This window comes from Oncorhynchus mykiss, chromosome 9, assembly GCF_057628025.1.
Source record: "Oncorhynchus mykiss isolate SJ-2025 chromosome 9, ASM5762802v1, whole genome shotgun sequence".
Lineage (NCBI taxonomy): Eukaryota > Metazoa > Chordata > Actinopteri > Salmoniformes > Salmonidae > Oncorhynchus > Oncorhynchus mykiss.
In genome coordinates, this window is record NC_143030.1 from 54,424,899 (window position 1) to 54,445,435 (window position 20,537).

Here is a 20,537-nt window from a genome sequence, read left to right on the forward strand (position 1 = left end):
GAAAATACATTTTTTTCAAAATAAATAGAAAGAAATATGATTTCTATTATTTTTATTTTATGACTTCGTTGACAAATGGATCAAGAAACAGGAGTGTTTGTACGGTCTTTTCTGCTATTGCCTTGTTTTCGATGTTTAGTCGACCGTGTTCTGTGTTGACTTTGGAAGTCTGACAAATTTTGCTCAAGATGGCCCAGGTTGGCTCAAGTTGTGTTTGCTCTGTCTATTTACACTGGGTTTCTAGATTCTCACAGATACATGGGCAGATGCGGCCAGCGGGGTGAGTGGCACGGGCTCCGAGGTTTAACTCAGCCGCTGGAATGCAAACATGCACGGAACCCAACTCTTTCAACATCTGGCTGCACCTGCCTGTCCAGTCAGTTACATACTGATACTCTGCTCTGGCCGTCTGTGGTCACCTCAGCACAACCACTCAACAGCACTTCTCCCTCACTTCATTTCCTTATGTCTAGTGTATGGGTGGGATTGTTCTCCATGCGCTTTCCTGTATGGAAAGTTACATTCAGTCAAACAGGTCCAGTGAAGTTAGGGATTTCTTGTTCGATATGTTTTCGTTCATTAAGTAGAGCATTGAAACATTCAAGATTTATTTACTTTTTTGCTAGCCAATGATGGCCTGGTTTCTTACCATCACAGCTTCCCTACCAAGATGATGGTCCAGTGCTCCTGTCTCCCCTAACGCTGCTTTTGGGTGTTGCGCTCTGATAATATTAGTCTGGCCATGATGTTTTAGATGTCAGGCCCAGCCAGAGCAATACACTTCGACACTCATGAGGCTGAGGAGAGGAACAGAGAGAAAGAGAGAGGAAAGAACTGAGTGTGGGTTAGTGTGTGTGCGTGCATGTGGCGTTTACTTATGAGGCCCAGTCAGCTCTAAAGCGTGGAAAATCTGCAATAACGTTTTATTAAAAGAAAAAGAAGGAGACTTTGTGTTATGGTAGGAAGGGCATTGATCGGTGTTGGTCAACCACAAAACACAAAAAGGCATGGCCATTTAACACTGATAACGTTTAAATGTTGATAGTGAACACAGAAGAAGGCGTGTCTCAGTTCTGTAGGTTGTGAGAAACCAAACAAAGATAGCAGTCCAGGATTACTGGTTATAGTACGTTAATTCAAACAACATGATATATCATAAGGTTGTAATATTAGAGTCCTACAGTGAAAAGAAAAAAAAGTCCTAGATTTCTCTAAAGGCTCCATTATATTTCCAGAGAATAAACCAGGCAAGTGGAAAGACGGCTTGTCATCAGTCTCGGACCCAAGGTTGCTTCCTCTATGACAGGTGTTTAACCTTTGAACCCATTACATTGTGAGAAGTTTGGTGTGGCATGAGGGTTTATTGATCCACAGACGCAGCTGATGTATGCACAATATAGCAACACACACGCGTACTCGCACACAGCCACGCACAAACATGCACGCTGTGCACTTTTCTGTTCAAGCTCCATGAATCTGCCTACACCCGCCACCTGCTTCCCACATCAAAGAGCAATTAGAGCATAACAACACTGACAACACTATTTTACCAGTAAGTTGGTATTTGTCCTCTCCGACTCTCTTTGTCTATATTTTTCCTGTTATTCACCAGCTTGTGACTGTCTGCTTTGTTCCACTTGCTGGTCCAGTGACTTCAGTGTACTCTGCATTGCTACATCAGATAGCTTACTCAACTAACATGAAGCATCCAGAGACTGCATTTGAATACGAGAGGAAATAGCATGGCTCTGTGCACAAAGCATTTAGATAAAAGTCATAAAGCATCAGATAAAGTTTCTGCATGCGTTATTTGCTTAAGGCAATACTGTGTATGGCTGTGGGCTTGTATCTACTATAAGGGCTTCCAGAATGTGGGTGTCTGGGTGTGTTTGTGTGGGATTGTGTGTGAACTTAGTGGAGCGCATGTGTTTTTCAACTAGACAGTCACAGGGAGCGACGGGGGGGGGGGGGGGGGGGGGGGGGGGGGGGGGGGCTACTTCAGGGGCCCTCTTCACTCAGCAGCCATTCTTTAGTGGGGTGGGTGATGTTCACGTCTTAGGCACTAGTGGTGCGCGGGTAAGCAGTTTGTTCACCTTTTTTTGGACAGGGGTTGCAGGACTTTGTTTGTGTGCCTGGTTTAGATATGTTTCTGCTTGTAATTCCCAACATTTTAGTAGGCTATTTGTTAGTCAACTTGTCTATAATTAGATAAATGCCGCTTCTGTTCTGTCATTATTAAATGCCCTAGAAGACTAAACAAAACCTTGGTCAACAGAATAATGTAATAGATCGCTAGAATTATTGCTTCAATCTAGTTGACATCTGTAAAGTTTCTCTGTCATCTTTCGTGGAGCAAAGACATTTAGGGAAAAGCAAAATGTCTAAATGACTTCGGTTTGGCCAGTTGTAAGGAACAAGAAAGCTGTGAAAACGTGTTTCTGATAAGATGTCAGTTTGGCTTCGATGCATATTTCACGTGATTGAAATACTATCAGCTTTTGTGATGCTTTTATGATGAAGGCAGCACCTCTACAGATGGTATCTAACTGAGCATTGCATTCTCTCAAGATGCAGAAAGAAAGAAATCATTATCCTGTTCCCAAGTCCAAATTTGACTTACATTTGGTGTATAATTTTACTGCAATAAATGCTTAGTTATGCAGGAGCTATTATTAAGGCTATGTGAGAGGTTGTAGACCTACAGTCAGGGTCCAGATTTCACTTTCCATTTAACTCAAAACAGTAGGCTGCAGTTCCCTTGACGTGCCATCAAATCAAATCAAAGTTTATTTGTCACGTGCGCCGAATACAACAGGTGTAGGTAGACCTTACAGTGAAATGCTTACTTAAAAAGGCTTTATTAACCAATAGTGCAAAAAAGTTATTAGGTAAACAATAGGTAAGTAAAGAAATAAAAACAACAGTAAAAAGACAGTGAAAAATAACAGTAGCGAGGCTATATACAGTAGCGAGGCTATAAAAGTAGCAAGGCTATAAAAGTAGCAAGGCTACATACAGACACCGGTTAGTCAGGCTGATTGAAGTAGTATGTACATGTTGATACGGTTAAAGTGACTATGCATATATGATAAACAGAGAGTAGCAGTAGCGTAAAAGAGGGGTTGGCGGGTGGTGGGTGGCAGGACACAATTCAGATAGCCCGGTTAGCCAATGTGCGGGAGCACTGGTTGGTCGGGCCAATTGAGGTAGTATGTACATGAATGTATAGTTAGAGTAACTATGCATATATGATAATCAGAGAGTAGCAGCAGGGGGGGGGCACACAGTGCAAATAGTCCGGGTAGCCATTTGATTAGCTGTTTAGGAGTCTTATGGCTTGGGGGTTAAAAATGTGGAGAAGCCTTTTTGTCCTAGATTTGGCACTCCGGTACCGCTTGCCTTGTGGTAGTAGAGAGAAAAGTCTATGACTGGGGTGGCTGTGGTCTTTGACAATTTTTAGGGCCTTCCTCTGACACCGCCTGGTTTAGAGGTGCTGGATGGCAGGCAGCTTAGCCCCAGTGATGTACTGGGCCGTTCTCTCTACCCTCTGTAGTGCCTTGCTGTCGGAGACCGTACCAGGCAGTGATGCAACCTGTAACTCACTTCGAATGGCCCCACAAACCGCGGACCCAGCTTCCGGCAGGGCAAGAGGAGGGGCAGGTTTCGGGTCAAGAGCCAGACCCTCACTGTGGTGACGGTCTGTGCTGGCTTTCTGGCGCAGCACGGGGCGCTGAAGGTGAACATGAGCGGCGTCCCATGTCTCCTCCGTGCGCCGGAACCAGTCGTCCACCGCAGGAGCCTCGGTCTGACTCTGATGCCAAGGAGCCAGAACCGGCTGAAAGCCCAGTACGCACTGGAAGGGGGAGAGGTTAGTGGAGGAGTGGCGGAGCGAGTTCTGGGCCATCTCTGCCCAGGGCACGAACGCCCGACCGATGCCTGGATGATCAGAGGAGGGTGACGTGTGGGCCCAATAGATCAGCCGCTCAGGGACAGCAGATGGAATGTACTGACGCCCTGCGGGACACTGGAGGGGAGTGGGCTCTGCACGTAGCGCCTGCTCAATGTCTGCGTCCAGCTTCCACACTACCGGTGCCACCAGGCAGGAAGCCGGGATTATGGGGGTGGGAACCACGGGCCACTCCTCTGTGTCATACAGCCGAGACTGTGCGTCTGCCTTAGCGCTCTGGGAACCTGGTCTGTAGGAAAGGGTGAAAACAAAACGGGTGAAAAACATGGCCCACCTTACCTGGCGAGGGTTCAGTATCCTCGCCGCCCGGATGTACTCCAGATTGCGGTGGTCAGTCCAGATGAGAAAAGGGTGTTTAGCCCCCTCAAGCCAATGTCTCCACGCCTTCAAAGCCTTGACGACAGCCAACAGCTCCCGGTCCTCCACGTCATAGTTTAGCTCCGCCGGACTGAGCTTCCTTGAGAAGAAGGCACAGCTTTGGAGGCTACCAGAGTGCTGAGAAAGCACGGCTCCTATCCCAGCATCGGACGCATCCACCTCCACTATGAACGCCAAAGAGGGATCTGGATGGACCAGCACGGGAGCCGAGGTAAACAGAGCCCTCAGGTGATCAAAAGCCCTGTCCGCCTCAGCCGACTACTGCAAACGTACCGGTCCCCCCTTCAGCAGTGAGGTAATGGGAGCCTACCTGACCAAAACCAGGATAAACCTCCGGGAGTCGGCCAATTACGCACGGCTGAAATGCGGTCACTCTCCATTTCCACCCCTGAGGTGGAAATGCGTTACCCTAGGAAGGAGACGGACTGTTGGAAGTACAGGCATTTCTCTGCCTTGACGTACAGGTCATGCTACAACAAACGACCAAGCACCCTGCGCACCAGGGACACATGCTCAGGGCGTGTAGCGGAGTATATCAGAATGTCATCAATATACACCACTACAGTGGGGCAAAAAAGTATTTAGTCAGCCACCAATTGTGCAAGTTCTCCAATACTTAATTTCCACCATAATTTGCAAATAAATAAATTAAAAATCCTACAATGTGATTTTCTGGATTTTTTTTCTCATTTTGTCTGTCATAGTTGAAGTGTACCTATGATGACAATTACAGGCCTCTCATCTTTTTAAGTGGGAGAACATGCATGATTGGTGGCTGACTAAATACTTTTTTGCCCCACTGTACACCCTGCCCGTGCAGGTGCCTGAAAATCTCATCTACAAAGGCTTGGAAGACTGATGGAGCATTCATCAACCCGTACGGCATGACGAGGTACTTATAATGCCCTGAGGTAGTATTAAAAGCCGTCTTCCACTCGTCTCCCTCCCAGATACGCATAAGGTTGTAAGCACTCCTCAGGTCCAGTTTTGTGAAGAAACGCTCCCCGTGAAATGATTCCACTGCTGTAGCGATGAGAGGTAGTGGGTAACTAAACCACACTGTGATTGAATTTACACCCCTATAATCAATGCACGGGCGCAGACCTTCCTCCTTCTTCTTCACAAAAAAGAAGCTTGAGGAGACGGGTGACGTGGAGGGACGAATGTAACCCTGCCTCAGAGATTCAGTGACTTATGTCTCCATAGCCACTGTCTCCTCCTGGGACAATGGGTACACGTGACTCCTAGGAAGGGCAGCGTTCTCCCGGAGGTTAATCGCGCAGTTCCCTCGACGATGGGGTGGTAATTGGGTCACCTTCTTCTTACAGAAGGCGATAGCTAAATCGCCATATTCAGAGGGAATGCGCACGGTGGAAACCTGGTCTGGACTCTCCACCGTAGGCGCACCTATGGAAACTCCTATACACCTGCCTGAACACTCCTCTGACCACCCTCGAAGAGCCCCCTGTCTCCATGAAATCACCGGGTTGTGATGAGCTAGCCACGGAATTTCCAGCACCACTGGAAACGCAGGTGAATCCATTAGGACTAGACTAATCCGTTCCTTATGACCCCCCTGCGTTACCATGTCCAGTGGCACTGTGGCCTCCCTGACCAGCCCTGACCATAATGGTCGGCTATCTAAGGAGTGCACGGGGAAAGGTTGGTCTAACGACACCAGGGGAATCCCTAGCCTTAGTGCGAGCCCATGATCCATAAAGTTCCCAGCTGCGCCTGAATCGACTAGAGCCTTATGCTGTAGAGAGGGAGAAAACCCAGGGAAAGAGGTTAGCACAAACATATGGCCGACAGGAAGCCCTGGGTGAGTCTGGTGCGGACTCACCTGGGGTGAATGAGTAGTGCTCCGCCTGCCCTCCCGACTCCCAGACGAGCTCCTCCAGCACCGGTCGGCTGTGTGTCCTCGCCGACCACAACTGGTGCAGGAGGAAACTCCTCCTCTGGTCCCCCTCGATGCAGCCCTCCCTATCTCCATGGGGATGGGAGCAGGAGGGCCGTGGTGGAATCAACTGGGCCCGTTCCGGACGCCCGCAGGCAGCCAACAGGTTGTCCAGACGAATGGACATGTCTATCAGTTCATCCAATGAAATAGTAGTGTCCCGACATGCTAGCTCCCTGCGGATGTCCTCCCTGAGGCTACAACGGAAGTGGTCCATCAAAGCCCTGTCATTCTACCCCGCTCCTGCGGCCAAGGTCCGGAACTCCAGGGCAAAGTCCTACGCGCTCCGCGTCTCCTGTCGCAGGTGGAACAGCCGTTCACCCGCCACTCGGCCCTCCGGTGGGTGATCGAACACAGCCCGGAATCAGCGGGTGAGCTCAGGGTAGTGATCCCTCGCCGAGTCTGGGCCATTCCACACTGCATTGGCCCACTCCAGGGCTCACCCCGTCAGACAGGAGACGAGGACGCTCACGCTCTCCTCCCCTGAGGGAGTCAGACGGACGGTAGCTAGGTATAATTCCAGTTGGAGGAGGAACCCCTGACACCCAGCCGCCATCCCATCATACTCCCTGGGGAGCGCCAGATGCAGGGCCCCGGAGCTGGATGCTGAAACAGGGGTAGGTGGTGCTGGTGGAAGGGGCACTGGAGATGAGGTGGGAAGGCCACTCCTCTCCCATCGGTCCATCCTCTCCATCATCTGATCCATGGTGGACCCAATCCGGTGAAGAACGGTGGTGTGATGGAGGACCCTCTCCTCCATCGATGGGAGAGGAGGTGTGGCTGCTCCTGCTGATTCCATTGTACAGGTGCAGGATTCTGTCACGGCTGGCTGGGTGTGTAGAGAGGAATCAGGCGCAGAGAGCAGAGAGGTCCAGGCGAAAGATGCACTTTAATGCGGCACCAAAAGTAAATGCCCAAACACGCAGGGCGCAAACACTGACCAACCCAAAACAACGGGTAACACGGTCCAGAGCACAAACAACACCAACGACACAACGTGAACATCAAAATAATCCCGCACAACAAAGGGGCGGGTTCCACACGCTAAATAGGGAATCAAATCAAGCACACACAAAATAGGAACAGGTGTAACAAATGAGACAAAACTAACCGAAAAGAAAAAGGGATCGGTGGCGGCTAGTAGGCCGGTGACGACGACCGCCGAGCACCACCCGAACAGGCAGGGGAGCCAACTTCGGCGGGAGTCGTGCCAGATAAAAGATATAAGTGTTTTCACAGAATTAAAGAAAGACTTCTCCTTAATGCAACCACTGTGTCAGATTTTAAAAAAACTTCACGGAAAAAGCATAATCTGAGAACGGCGCTCAGAACCCAAAACAGCCAGAGGAATATCCGCCATTTTGGAATCAACAACGTTAGAAACAACACCATAAATATTCACTTACCTTTGATGATCTTCATCAGAAAGCACTCCCAAGAATCCCAGTTCGACAATAAATGACTGATTTTTCCATAAAGTTCCATCATTTATGTCCAAATAGCCACTTGTTAGCGTGTTCAGCCCAGTAATCCATCTTCATGAGGCGCAGGCACTTCATCCAGACAAAAACCCGAACAGTTCCGTTACAGTCCTTTAGAAACATGTCAAACGATGTATGGAATCAATCTTTAGGATGTTTTTAACATAAAACATCAATAATGTTCCAACCGGAGAATTCCTTTGTCTTCAGAAAATCACTGGAACGAGAAGTAACTCTGTCGGGAGCGCGCGTCATGAGACCAAGGCTGCCAGACCACTGACTCAAAGAGGTCTCATGAACCCCTCCTTTATAGTACAATCCTCAAACCAGTTTCTAAATACGGTTGACATCTAGTGGAAGCCCTAGGAAGTGCAACCTCATCCATATCTCAATGTGTATTCGGTAGGCCAAGCTTAGCAAAACTATAAACCTCAGATGTCCCACTTCCTTGTTGGATTATTCTCAGGTTTTTGCCTGCCATATGAGTTCTGTTATACTCACAGACATCATTCAAACAGTTTTTTCTATCCAATACTAATAATAATATGCATATATTAGCATCTGGGACAGAGTAGGAGGCAGTTTACTCTGGGCATGCTATTCATCCAAAAGTAAAAATGCTGCCCCCTATCCCAAAAAGGTTAATTGCAAAACCAACGGCATAAAGAAATAACCAACATGGGTACAAAACCCGACGCGCACCAGTAAACATGTGCACAAGCACTTACAACAAACAATTTAACAGAGGGTTAAATACACAACAATTAACGAGGGAAATGAAAACCAGGTGTGTAGGAAAACAAGACAAAACAAATGGAAATGAAAAGTGGATCAACGATGGCTAGAAGACTGGTGACGCCGACCACCGCCGCCTCAGTGGATTGACGTAAACGTTTCTGCCCTTTCCCAAAGCATTATTTGGTGATTGGCTGTGTATGCTATTTGGCCTACAGTTAAGCCCTAAAGTTTAGGTTTACGCACTAATACCAGATAGCCTACAAAAAAAATGAAAGAAAAAACTCTATGTACCCTATGTAAATTGCACAATAATTATACATTTATACTTTTTTTAAAGCCACTCACCCGCCCTTCAGTCACACAATGACCCTAAACCCATCTGCCCGGGGGATATAACCATGGGGACTGCAGGCTATGAGTCAACCCGCACATCACTATTATTCACGTTATCTCTTTGTGTTGAGGCCCAGGAAACATGAACTGGTACGCACACAGATACGCATTGATAAACTGACGCACACGATCAAACTCACACATACAGTTTACACACATACATGCAGGTGGGCACAAAGATACACACACACACACTCGCAAATCATACATCACGTGAACAAACATGGATGAACACCAAGCATGGCTCGTAAAGTCTGCTCATGGGTTGATGATCATACTCTGATCCATTTAATCTTGTTCATGTTACACCACCTCTTCATCGATCACTGACTCGCATCTGGGTTGATCCCCTGCATTCTCAATTTTCATTCGATTTTCTTTGTCCACGGGTGTCAAAGCAACTGGATAAAATCTATATGGTCTGTTATTGGATTTAAAGTGAGTATGTTGAGCTACCGCGGTGGAATTCAATTCACTAATCAAATCAAATTGTATTGGTTGCATACACATATTTAGCCGGTGTTATTGCAGTGTAGCGAAATGCTTGCATTCCTAGCTCCAACAGTGCAGTAATACTTAACAATATACTACAATAGACACAAATATAAAAAGTAAAGGAATGGAGTTTGGACACACCTATTCATTCCATGGTTTTTATTTATTTGTACTATTCTCTACATTGTGAAATAATAGTGACAACATCAGCACTATGAAATAACACATATGGAATCATGTAGTGAGCAAAAAAGTGTTAAACAAATCAAAATATATTTTATATTTGAGATTCTTCAAAGAAGCCACCCATTGCCTTGATGACAGCTTTGCACACTCTTGGCATTATCTCAACCAGTTTCATCTGGAATGCTTTTTGAACAGTCTTAAAGGAGTTCCCACATATGCTGAAAACTTGTTGGCTGCTTTCCCTTCACTCTGTGGTCCAACTCATTCTAAACCATCTCACTTGGGTTGAGTTCGGGTGATTATGGAGGCCAGGTCATCTGGTGCAGCACTCCATCACTCTCCTTCTTGGTCAAATAGCCCTTACACAGCCTGGAGGTGTGTTAGGTCGTTGGCCTGTTGAAAAACAAATGATAGTCCCTGTAAGCGCAAACCAGATGGGATTGCGTATCGCTGCAGAATGCTGTGGTAGCCATGATGGTTAAGTGTCCCTTGAATTCTAAATAAATCACCAACTATATATATATATATGAGAAAGAGAGAGAGAGAGAGAGAGAGAGAGAGAGAAAGAGAGAGAGAGAGAGAGTATGTCTGGAGAGAGCCATGATTCCTTGAAACAGAGTTGTTACAGTCCCTGATGTCTCTCTGGAAGGAGATCCTCGCCCTGAGCTCGTCTACTTTATTGTCCAGGGACTGAACATAAGCAAGTAATATACTCGGAAGAGGTGGATTGTATGCACGCCTCCCGAGTCATACTAAAAGTCCATTCCGAATAACTCTTCTCGGCTGGCGGTGTCTTGGAGCAGCCTCTGGGATAAGTGGAATTGCCTTGGGGGGTACGAACAAAAGATCCAATTCAGGAAAGTCGTAATTCTGGTTGAAATGCTGGTGAGTTACCATCGCTCTAATTTCCAAAAGTTCTTGTCGGCTGTATGTAATAATGCAAAAACCTTTTGGAGCTAATAAAGTGACAAATAAAAAATACTGCAAATTCGCTTAGGATACAGGAACCAGGCGACCATGTCTATCGGCGCCATCTTACTCATTGGGAAACCCTGCACTAAAGGGAACAGACTCGGTCCTGGGGACCCCAAGAGTTTGACATTTTAGTTTTTTCCCTAGCACTACATAGCAGCTTCAAATAATCAGCTAATCATCAAGCTTTGATCATTTGAATCAGCTGAGTAGTGTTAGGGCAAAAAGCCAAAACCTGCATGGCATGGGGTCCCCAGGGAAACGTTGCTTTAGTGAAATGAAACATTCTTGTAGTTTGGGCCTATTCATCTATATTGAAGAATAATATCATATAAATGCAACAATTTTTTTCATATTGTTTTAATCTATTTTTTAAATATATACTGTATTATATATACAGTGCCTTGCGAAAGTATTCGGCCCCCTTGAACTTTGCGACCTTTTGCCACATTTCAGGCTTCAAACATAAAGATATAAAACTGTATTTTTTCGTGAATCAATAACAAGTGGGACACAATCATGAAGTGGAACGACATTTATTGGATATTTCAAACTTTTTTAACAAATCAAAAACTGAAAAATTGGGCGTTCAAAATTATTCAGCCCCTTTACTTTCAGTGCAGCAAACTCTCTCCAGAAGTTCAGTGAGGATCTCTGAATGATCCAATGTTGACCTAAATGACTAATGATGATAAATACAATCCACCTGTGTGTAATCAAGTCTCCGTATAAATGCACCTGCACTGTGATAGTCTCAGAGGTTCGTTAAAAGCGCAGAGAGCATCATGAAGAACAAGGAACACACCAGGCAGGTCCGAGATACTGTTGTGAAGAAGTTTAAAGCCGGATTTGGATACAAAAAGATTTCCCAAGCTTTGAACATCCCAAGGAGCACTGTGCAAGCGATAATATTGAAATGGAAGGAGTATCAGACCACTGCAAATCTACCAAGACCTGGCCGTCCCTCTAAACTTTCAGCTCATACAAGGAGAAGACTGATCAGAGATGCAGCCAAGAGGCCCATGATCACTCTGGATGAACTGCAGAGATCTACAGCTGAGGTGGGAGACTCTGTCCATAGGACAACAATCAGTCGTATATTGCACAAATCTGGCCTTTATGGAAGAGTGGCAAGAAGAAAGGCATTTCTTAAAGATATCCATAAAAAGTGTTGTTTAAAGTTTGCCACAAGCCACCTGGGAGACACACCAAACATGTGGAAGAAGGTGCTCTGGTCAGATGAAACCAAAATTGAACTTTTTGGCAACAATGCAAAACGTTATGTTTGGCGTAAAAGCAACACAGCTGAACACACCATCCCCACTGTCAAACATGGTGGTGGCAGCATCATGGTTTGGGCCTGCTTTTCTTCAGCAGGGACAGGGAAGATGGTTAAAATTGATGGGAAGATGGATGGAGCCAAATACAGGACCATTCTGGAAGAAAACCTGATGGAGTCTGCAAAAGACCTGAGACTGGGACAGAGATTTGTCTTCCAACAAGACAATGATCCAAAACATAAAGCAAAATCTACAATGGAATGGTTCAAAAATAAACATATCCAGGTGTTAGAATGGCCAAGTCAAAGTCCAGACCTGAATCCAATCGAGAATCTGTGGAAAGAACTGAAAACTGCTGTTCACAAATGCTCTCCATCCAACCTCACTGAGCTTGAGCTGTTTTGCAAGGAGGAATGGGAAAAAATGTCAGTCTCTCGATGTGCAAAACTGATAGAGATATACCCTAAGCGACTTACAGCTGTAATCGCAGCAAAAGGTGGCGCTACAAAGTATTAACTTAAGGGGGCTGAATAATTTTGCACGCCCAATTTTTCAGTTTTTGATTTGTTAAAAAAGAATTCCCCAATTTCGTGGTATCCAATTGTTGTAGTCTTGTCTCATCGCTACAACTCCCATACAGGCTCGGGAGAGACAAGGGTTGAAAGTCATGCGTCCTCTGATACACAACCCAATCAAGCCGCACTGCTTCTTAACACAGCGCTCATCCAACCCGGAAGCCAGCCGCACCAATGCGCCGGAGGAAACACCGTGCACCTGGCCACCTTGGTTAGCGTACACTGCGCCCACAGGAGTCACTGGTGCGTGATGAGCCAAGGACACCCCTACCGACCAAGCCCTCCCTAACCCGGGCGACGCTAGGCCAATTGTGCGTCGCCCCACGGACCTCCCGGTCGCGGCCGGTTACGACAGAGCCTGGGCGCGAACCCAGTACAGTACTGCAGTACAGCGCCCTTAACCACTGCGCCACCCGGGAGGCCCCATATCCTTTCTTTTTTACAGCTTTTTTGGTACATATACATGCATTTTTCCAAATATTGTTTACTGACAGATTATTTAACTTATAATTCACTGTATCACAATTCCAGTGGGTCAGAGGTTTACATACACTAAGTTGACTGTGTCTTTAAACAGCTTGGAAAATTCCAGAAAATTATGTCATGGCTTTAGAAGCTTCTGATAGGCTAATTAACATCATTTGAATCAATTGGAGGTGTACCTGTGGATGTATTTTAAGGCCTACCTTCAAACTCAGTGCCTCTTTGCTTGACATCATGGGAAAATCAAAAGAAATCATCCAAGACCTCAGAAAAACAACTGGAAACCTCCACAAGTCTGGTTCATCCTTGGGAGCAATTTCCAAATGCCTGAAGGTTCCACGTTCATCTGTACAAACAATAATACCCAAGTATAAACACCATGCAGCCGTCATACCGCTCAGGAAGGAGACGCGTTCTGTCTCCTAGAGATGAATGTACTTTGGTGTGAAAAGTGCAAATCAATCCCAGAACAACAGCAAAGGACCTTGTGAAGATGCTGGAAACAGGTACAAAAGTATCTATATCCACAGTAAAACAAGTCTTATATCGACATAACCTGAACGGCCGCTCAGCAAGGAAAAAACCACTGCTCCTAAACCGCCATAAAAAAGCCAGACTACGGTTTGCAACTGCACATGGGGACAAAGATCGGACTTTTTGGAGAAACTGGAGAACTGAAAAAGTGTGTGTGAGCAAGGAGGCCTACAAACCTGACTCAGTTACACCAGCTCTGTCAGGAGGAATGGGCCAAAATTCACCCAACTTATTGTGGGAAGCTTGTGGAAGGCTACATTTAACGTTTTACCAAAGTTAAACAATTTAAAGGCAATGCTACCAAATACTAATTGAGAGTATGTAAACTTCTGACCCACTGGGAATGTGATGAAAGAAACAAAAGCTGAAATAAATAATTATCTCTACGGTTATTCTCACATTTCACATTCTTAAAATAAAGTGGTGATCCTAACTGACCTAAAACAGGGAATTTCTTTCTGCGATTAAATATCAGGAATTGTGAAAAACTTAATTTTCACGTATTTGGCTAATGTGAATGTAAACTTCCGACTTCAACTGCAAGCAGTCACATAACAACAATGTATTACCGAACATAAGCTCTTTAATCCTAAACATCTCAGCCACTCTCAGCGAATCCCATCTATCAACATAGACCGCCCTTGTTTGGTTTCCATGTGCCATATATTTTTCAATTGTGCTATGATGTTTTACATAATTTTTAAAACTTTCTAATCGTATATTATCCACAGATAGTGAGCTAAAGATGAAAACTTTTCCTAGAAGTATTATTTCTTTGACTATGGCTTTCCAAATCGCCCAACACAACTATTTTTAAGGTTAATTTGAAGTGCCTGTTGCGATTTTGTAACCATTCCTGAACCTGAGACCAGAAACAAGCTACATAGGGGCAATACCAGAATAATGATCTATTGATTCTGTCTCAAAATCTACAGAGCTGAGATTGTTGTATACCCCATACGCAACAAATTGTTGGTAAAGTGTTGGTCCCATGTTTCATGAGCTGTAATAAAAGAGCCCAGATATGTTCCATGTGCACAAAAATATTATTTCTCACACATTTTGTGTGCACATTTTTTTTTACATTCCTATTGGTGAGCATTTCTCCTTTGCCAAGATTATCCTTCTACCTGACATGTGTGGCATATCAAGAAGCTGATTAAACAGCATGATTATTACACAGGTGGACCTTGTGCTGGAGACAATAAAAGGACACTCTAAAATGTGCAGTTTTGTTACACAACACAATGCCACAGATGTCTCAAGTTTTGAGGGACCGTGCAAATGGCATGCTGATTGCAGAAATGTCCACCATAGCTGTTGCCACAGAATGTAATATTAGTTTCTCTACCATAAGCCTCTCCAACATTGTTTTAGAGAATTTGGCCTCACAACCGCAGACCACGTCAGCCCAGGACCTCCACATCCAGCTTCTTCACCTGAGACCAACCACCTGGACAGCTGATGAAACTGAGGAGTATTTCTGTCTGTAATAAATCCCTTTTGTGGGGAAAAACTAATTCTGATTGGCTGGGCCTGGCTCCCCAGTGGGTGGGCCTGGCTCCCATGGCTCCCATGGCTCCAAGTCATGTGAAATGCATAGATTAGGGCCTAATGACTTGACAGATTTCCTTATGAACTATAACTCAGTAAAATCGTTGAAATTGCTGCATGTTGCGTTTATGTTTTTGTTCAGCATAGCATGGCTCTGGCCAAAAGTCCTTACTACGTAGAAATAGGGTGCCATTTGGGACAGATCCAAAGCAGCAACAGCCGTGCATGGTACTGTTTACATTTGGTTGAGTAGAGGTGAGTCTGTCTGGGGGCTGCGTGGCTGTGAAGGAGATTGTTTGTTCTGTTCCCCATGTTCAAATCTCTGTTCACCCTCTAACTATTGGTACCAAGAGGGCAGGGGTTAAACTGTCTTTAACGCGTCGTGTGAAGGATTACTCTGTGTGAATGTCTAGGTGTAGAAAGGGTTTATGTTCCACCGGTGTGCCCGAAAAGACTGTTAAGGGTTTGTGTGTGTGTGTGTGTGTGTGTACTGGCGTGTTTCATGCATGTGTGTTTCTTTGTCTGTGTTAGTGACTGGAGTGATCAACAGTATGTGTGGGTTGGTGTGTGGGGTTGGTGAGTGGGGTTTGTTTCACTTTGTTGTGTAAAAGTGAAAAACATCCCTGTATCCCATCCCAGCTGTGTTCCTCTCTAAGAACCCGGGATTAACCGAACCCACGAAACATCAGCGCGATATGTCGAATGCCCTGAATATCCTGCGAAACCCTCTCCTCTCCTGATGTGAACTGGGACCTCACAACCTCACACCTGTCTGTAGTACACACACACACACACACACACACACACACACACACACACAAGCATGCAAAGAATCACATTGTATAGCTACCGATTTGAAAATGAAGACAATCCTTTTATCTTTGGAGTTGTGCTATGGGGTTTGTCCTGGTTTTGATAGTCCAGCTCCTTTGCGGCAGAGCTCCTTGGAGGAAACACTGAAGGGAGTTAACCCTTTAACTCCTGTACGGTTCACACTCTACTCAAAGTAAGCAATGTTGAACACAGAGTGGTGTCACAGTGTCATACTGTTGGTTCCTTTTCTGTTTCCCACTTAAACCAGCCTTGACTGTGCCCACTCGCCCTGTGGTGCCGAGCTCCATGCAAAACACACATATATACACTCACAAAATATCACACACAGCGGGGCAAGAGTTTGCAGACACAGAGGCCTCAGTGCTCTCATGTAGAGGGAACAGCGGCATAGAAGGAATTCAGCCAGCTAAAGCTAAAGCACTGTGAATGTTTCGCCCGGCGGAGCAGGAGCACAGGCTGAGTGATGTAATCATGCCAGTCATTAGTATCGGGTAGTTTAACGGTGTACTGTAGAGGCAAGGGGAACAAGCACAGAAGTGTTTATTTATTATAGAGAGGCAGAGAGTGGAGGGGCGAGAGAGAGAAATATGGACGAGAGAGACAGTAGTGACAGGTGGTCTCACAATATGCCCCTAATACCCTCACCTCTGTCTACCTACATGCCCTCCCCTCTCAGCGCCATCTCATTCCCCCTCTCCCCCTCCCCCTCCTCACCCTCTTCTCCCGTTCCTCACCCCTGCTGTGTCCCAAATGGGCCAGAGTCTGACTAACTAAGTCACTTTCCAGACCCACTTTCTCCCTGAGTCCTGCCTGCCGGATGCAATATTCATGTCGAGGCCTACTCCCACTAGGGAGTTGGCTGTGTGTGTGTATGTCGATGCGTACGTGTGTCAGGCCGGGGGCGGTGGGGGAGCCACTCCTGACTGTGGGGCTGAGGGGGGAGAGATAGTAATGGAGGAGGAGGACACCTGGAGCTTCTGTTTTGATGTTTTTTACCTCCATTATTTAAACTGTGCTGCTATGCCCGAACAGCCCCAACGCATCTGAGCCATGCTGAAACTGATGTGGGGATGTTGGGTGTTCTGTAAAGTCCTGCCCCTGTTTATATCGCCCTCCTCCCCAGCCCACTCCCCCCCTGGCCCCCCTCTCTCTGGCCCGCGGGACTGAAGAGACTCACTCACACGGGAAGATCTACCAGGCCTATAGCTCTGAGAAATCCCCACTAGAAACCCATTTTAAGGCTGTGAGTTATTGAACAAAAAGTCCAGAAGTTGCTCTGCCATTGTAATGTTTCCTAACTGGGAACAGGCTATCCAGAGATGCTTGCTGCAGTTGTACACCTGGTACATCTGAAGTCCATGTGTCTGGCTCTGTTGGCAACAGTGAGAGTCATGGGGTTACACAAGGGACGAAGTTGTTCCTTTGTGTACTGTAAGATGATGAGCTGGCAGCTGTTGTCTCAGTACAGACGTGTGCGTGAGTGCGTGTGCGTGTGTGTGTGTGTGTGTGTGTGTGTGTGTGTGTGTGCTTGTGCGTGGATGTTAGTGTTTCAGAGTGTCAGGTTAAATCTGTGTTCATTAGTGTTCCAGAGTGTCAGGTTGAATCTATGTTCAGAATCCTTCCACTGTGCAAGTGTTGTAAACACATTGCTCGTCTAGAGAGAGGCCCGGGGTGAGAGGAGCAGCTCTTCACAACATAACTGCGACGTTCACACCTTACATGACATTACAAGGCAACAAGAGACGCTGTAACACTGTCTTAAAAGAGACCAACTACTCCGCACAGTGCAACAAAACGCTTAAAAACAGCTATTTCCTCTCCTGTCACACTTGTTCCCTCAACACTACTTTACAGCACTGAAGTTGACTCTGCTTTAAACACAATCAAAGGATTCAATGGATTTTATTCCCCTTTTCCTCTCTTTCTTTCTTTCTTTTTTTCTTTCTTTCTCCCTGTGAGATGACCGAGCTGTTCAAGCGATGAGGGAGGAGGCGGAACAGATCGGGTTTGATCCAGATTTAAACTTCCGAAAAGGTCAACTTCCTGGATTTGTCTTGGAAAGCGCTTGGACATTGTTAGAGGCAAACAAAGTGTGGAGCGGAGCAGGGTGTTGTTCTCAATTCACAGCCACTGTCGCCCCACAGAGGTATTGCAAGCATGGGTGTGGATATAACTGCGTGATTTCATGCGTGCATATGTGTTTGTGTGCATGTGTCTGAGTGTGTGTGTCCATTTTTATGCACGTATTGTATGTGTCGTAGTGTGTGTGAAGGTGTTCATGATGTCACCAGGGTGGGGGACCGTCCCCAGTTTGTCAGGGTGTTCAGAAGTGTGTTGCCACCACAGCAGGAGGGGTGACAGAGAGAGCTCTCCTGGGAAACGGGCCTTTTTTTTTTAGCTTACTATGACTGTGACATGTGGTTGTTGTAACTGTAAGTTGATGAGACTCATAACATGAGACAATAAGCATTGTGACCTTACATTTGTCACTGCATCTGTGGAAAATACAATGTAAGTACTGGGCGCTGTCATCATATCAGATCAAATGTTTATCAATTCCTCCCCGGACTGATAAGTGATTCAATTGAATGTTAATCCAGAGCACTTAACCACTCATGTTAAGACAAGCAGCAACGCTTGTGATTTCCAGTTCTTACTTTTTTGCTACTTTCACTTCTACAGTGCCCCCCCCATAATGGGTAGCCTATATCTCTGGTTCTCTGGTTTTGCCCCCTCTCTCCTCTCTCTCTCACCCTCTCTGAGTATGGAACATGCCTCTGACCCTACAGAATGGTGCTCACTATATTAGCAGGCCAACATAAACAGTCTCCAGCATGGCCCATCAGTCAGCAGTGCTGCCCCCCCCCAAACCCCCTTCTGCCACCTCCATCCCCAGCCTCTCTCTCTCTCTCTCTCTCTCTCTCTCACAGAGACAACTTTCACTGGGGCCCCAGAAATGTGCAGGCAGCTGAGTAATGCTGGGCCTTAGCCACCACCACCACCCTAACACCCCATACACCTCTATCTGAGACCCATGCTACACCTTCACCTCTAGCCACTTCCCCCTCTCACTAACCCTAACCCTGTAAAGCTTTTATAAACCACTTGAAACATTCATCCTCTGTTCCCTTACTGCACGTATAGCAAATTCCCTCCACACCTCTAACCCCCACTGCCACCCCCTACCTCTGGGGGAGGGAGGGAGAGACTGGGAGAGAAGGAGGGAGTGGGAGAGAGAGATGACTTTGAGTACACAAATACCTCTCCCTCTCTAGCGTAAATCATTACGTACTCTTGGCACTCCTCTTGTTCAGCTCAACCTGACCTTGCTGTCATTATGCGGCTGTCTGTCTCTCCCTAGCATTGCGGCTGCCTGTCTTGAGTGACGGCTGCTCACTGGCTTTAAGAGGGGCCTGTGGCTCAGCTCTGAGCTGCAACAGATCCATTCAGCCGGGAGAGGTTTATTGACGGATGGATGATATCCCATAGAAGTCGGCCTGGCTTGCCACCTCACCACCAGGCGCCTGCTGCCATCTCCGAGAGACACGCACCCAGATAAGGTGACAGGAAGTGGCAGCAGACAGGGGGAGGGGGGAGCGAGGGGTAGAGGGAGGAAACAGAGGGAGGGGAGAATGGCTGTGTCGAAAACATCACAAAGGGAGAGTGTAGAAAAGGGTACAGAGAGAGTGTGAAAGGAGAGAGAGTGGAAGGAGATAGAGAAAGATAAGGGGGTAGAATGTTAAACTAGAGCGTGGGAGGGGGACAGGGGGGGAGCAGGATAGACCTGCCCATGCTGCAGTGTGTGTGAGGGAATCAGAGTGCCAGGTGAATCCCAGACAGCACAGCGCTCTAACTATCTACCACCAGGTAACGCCGTTCAAGCACTCATTTCATGCTCTACTGAGAACCACCTTCTCTTCCCTCCTCCACCTTTCCCTTGTTCACTTTCTATTGCTTAGCCACACTCTCTCCTCACTCAATCCTTTCTTGCGCTCTGAATGTGTCATCTTACTGTGTTCTTGCACCTACACTGCTCATCTTCCCACTCTCACACCGCACACGCTTTACTTCACATGCGCACGCATGTACGCACACACACACACACATACACATCAAATCAAATCAAATTTATTTGTCACATACACATGGTTAGCAGATGTTAATGCGAGTGTAGCGAAATGCTTGTGCTTCTAGTTCCAACAATGCAGTAATAACCAACGAGTAATCTAACTAACAATTCCAAAACTACTACCTTATACACACAAGTGTAGAGGGATAAAGAATATGTACATAAAGATATATGAATGAGTGATGGTACAGAGCAGCATAGGCAAGATACAGTAGATGGTATCGAGTACAGTATATACATATGAGATGGGTAATGTAGGGTATGTAAACAAAGTGGCATAGTTTAAAGTGGCTAGTGATACATGTATTACATAAAGATGACCCCCCTATCCAAGATACATATGAGATGAATAATGTAGGGTATGTAAACATTATCTTAAGTAGCATTGTTTAAAGTGGCTAGTGAGATATTTTACATCAGTTCCCATCAATTCCCATTATTAAAGTGGCTGGAGTTGAGTCAGTGTGGTCAGTGTGTTGGCAGCAGCCACTCAATGTTAGTGATGGCTGTTTAACAGTCTGATGGCCTTGAGATAGAAGCTGTTTTTCAGTCACTCGGTCCCAGCTTTGATGCACCTGTAC

General features: G+C 46.2%; 1 protein-coding gene across 10 annotated transcripts in view; it reads left to right on the forward strand.

Moving 5' to 3' along the window:
* The window catches only part of sulf2b (sulfatase 2b), a 181,541-nt gene that overhangs the window by 6,813 nt on the left and 154,191 nt on the right, over positions 1-20,537 (forward strand). For 4 of the 10 annotated variants that reach the window (XM_090184520.1, XM_090184527.1, XM_090184523.1 and 1 more), the window contains exon 1: positions 19,453-19,694. The exons of 4 other annotated variants lie outside the window; for them this stretch is intronic. The gene's annotated coding sequence lies outside the window, so the exon portion shown is untranslated. Of the gene's footprint in view, positions 1-19,188; positions 19,388-19,452; positions 19,695-20,537 lie in introns of those variants that run through there. 2 more of the 10 variants (XM_090184521.1, XM_090184524.1) reach the window with 1 other exon arrangement.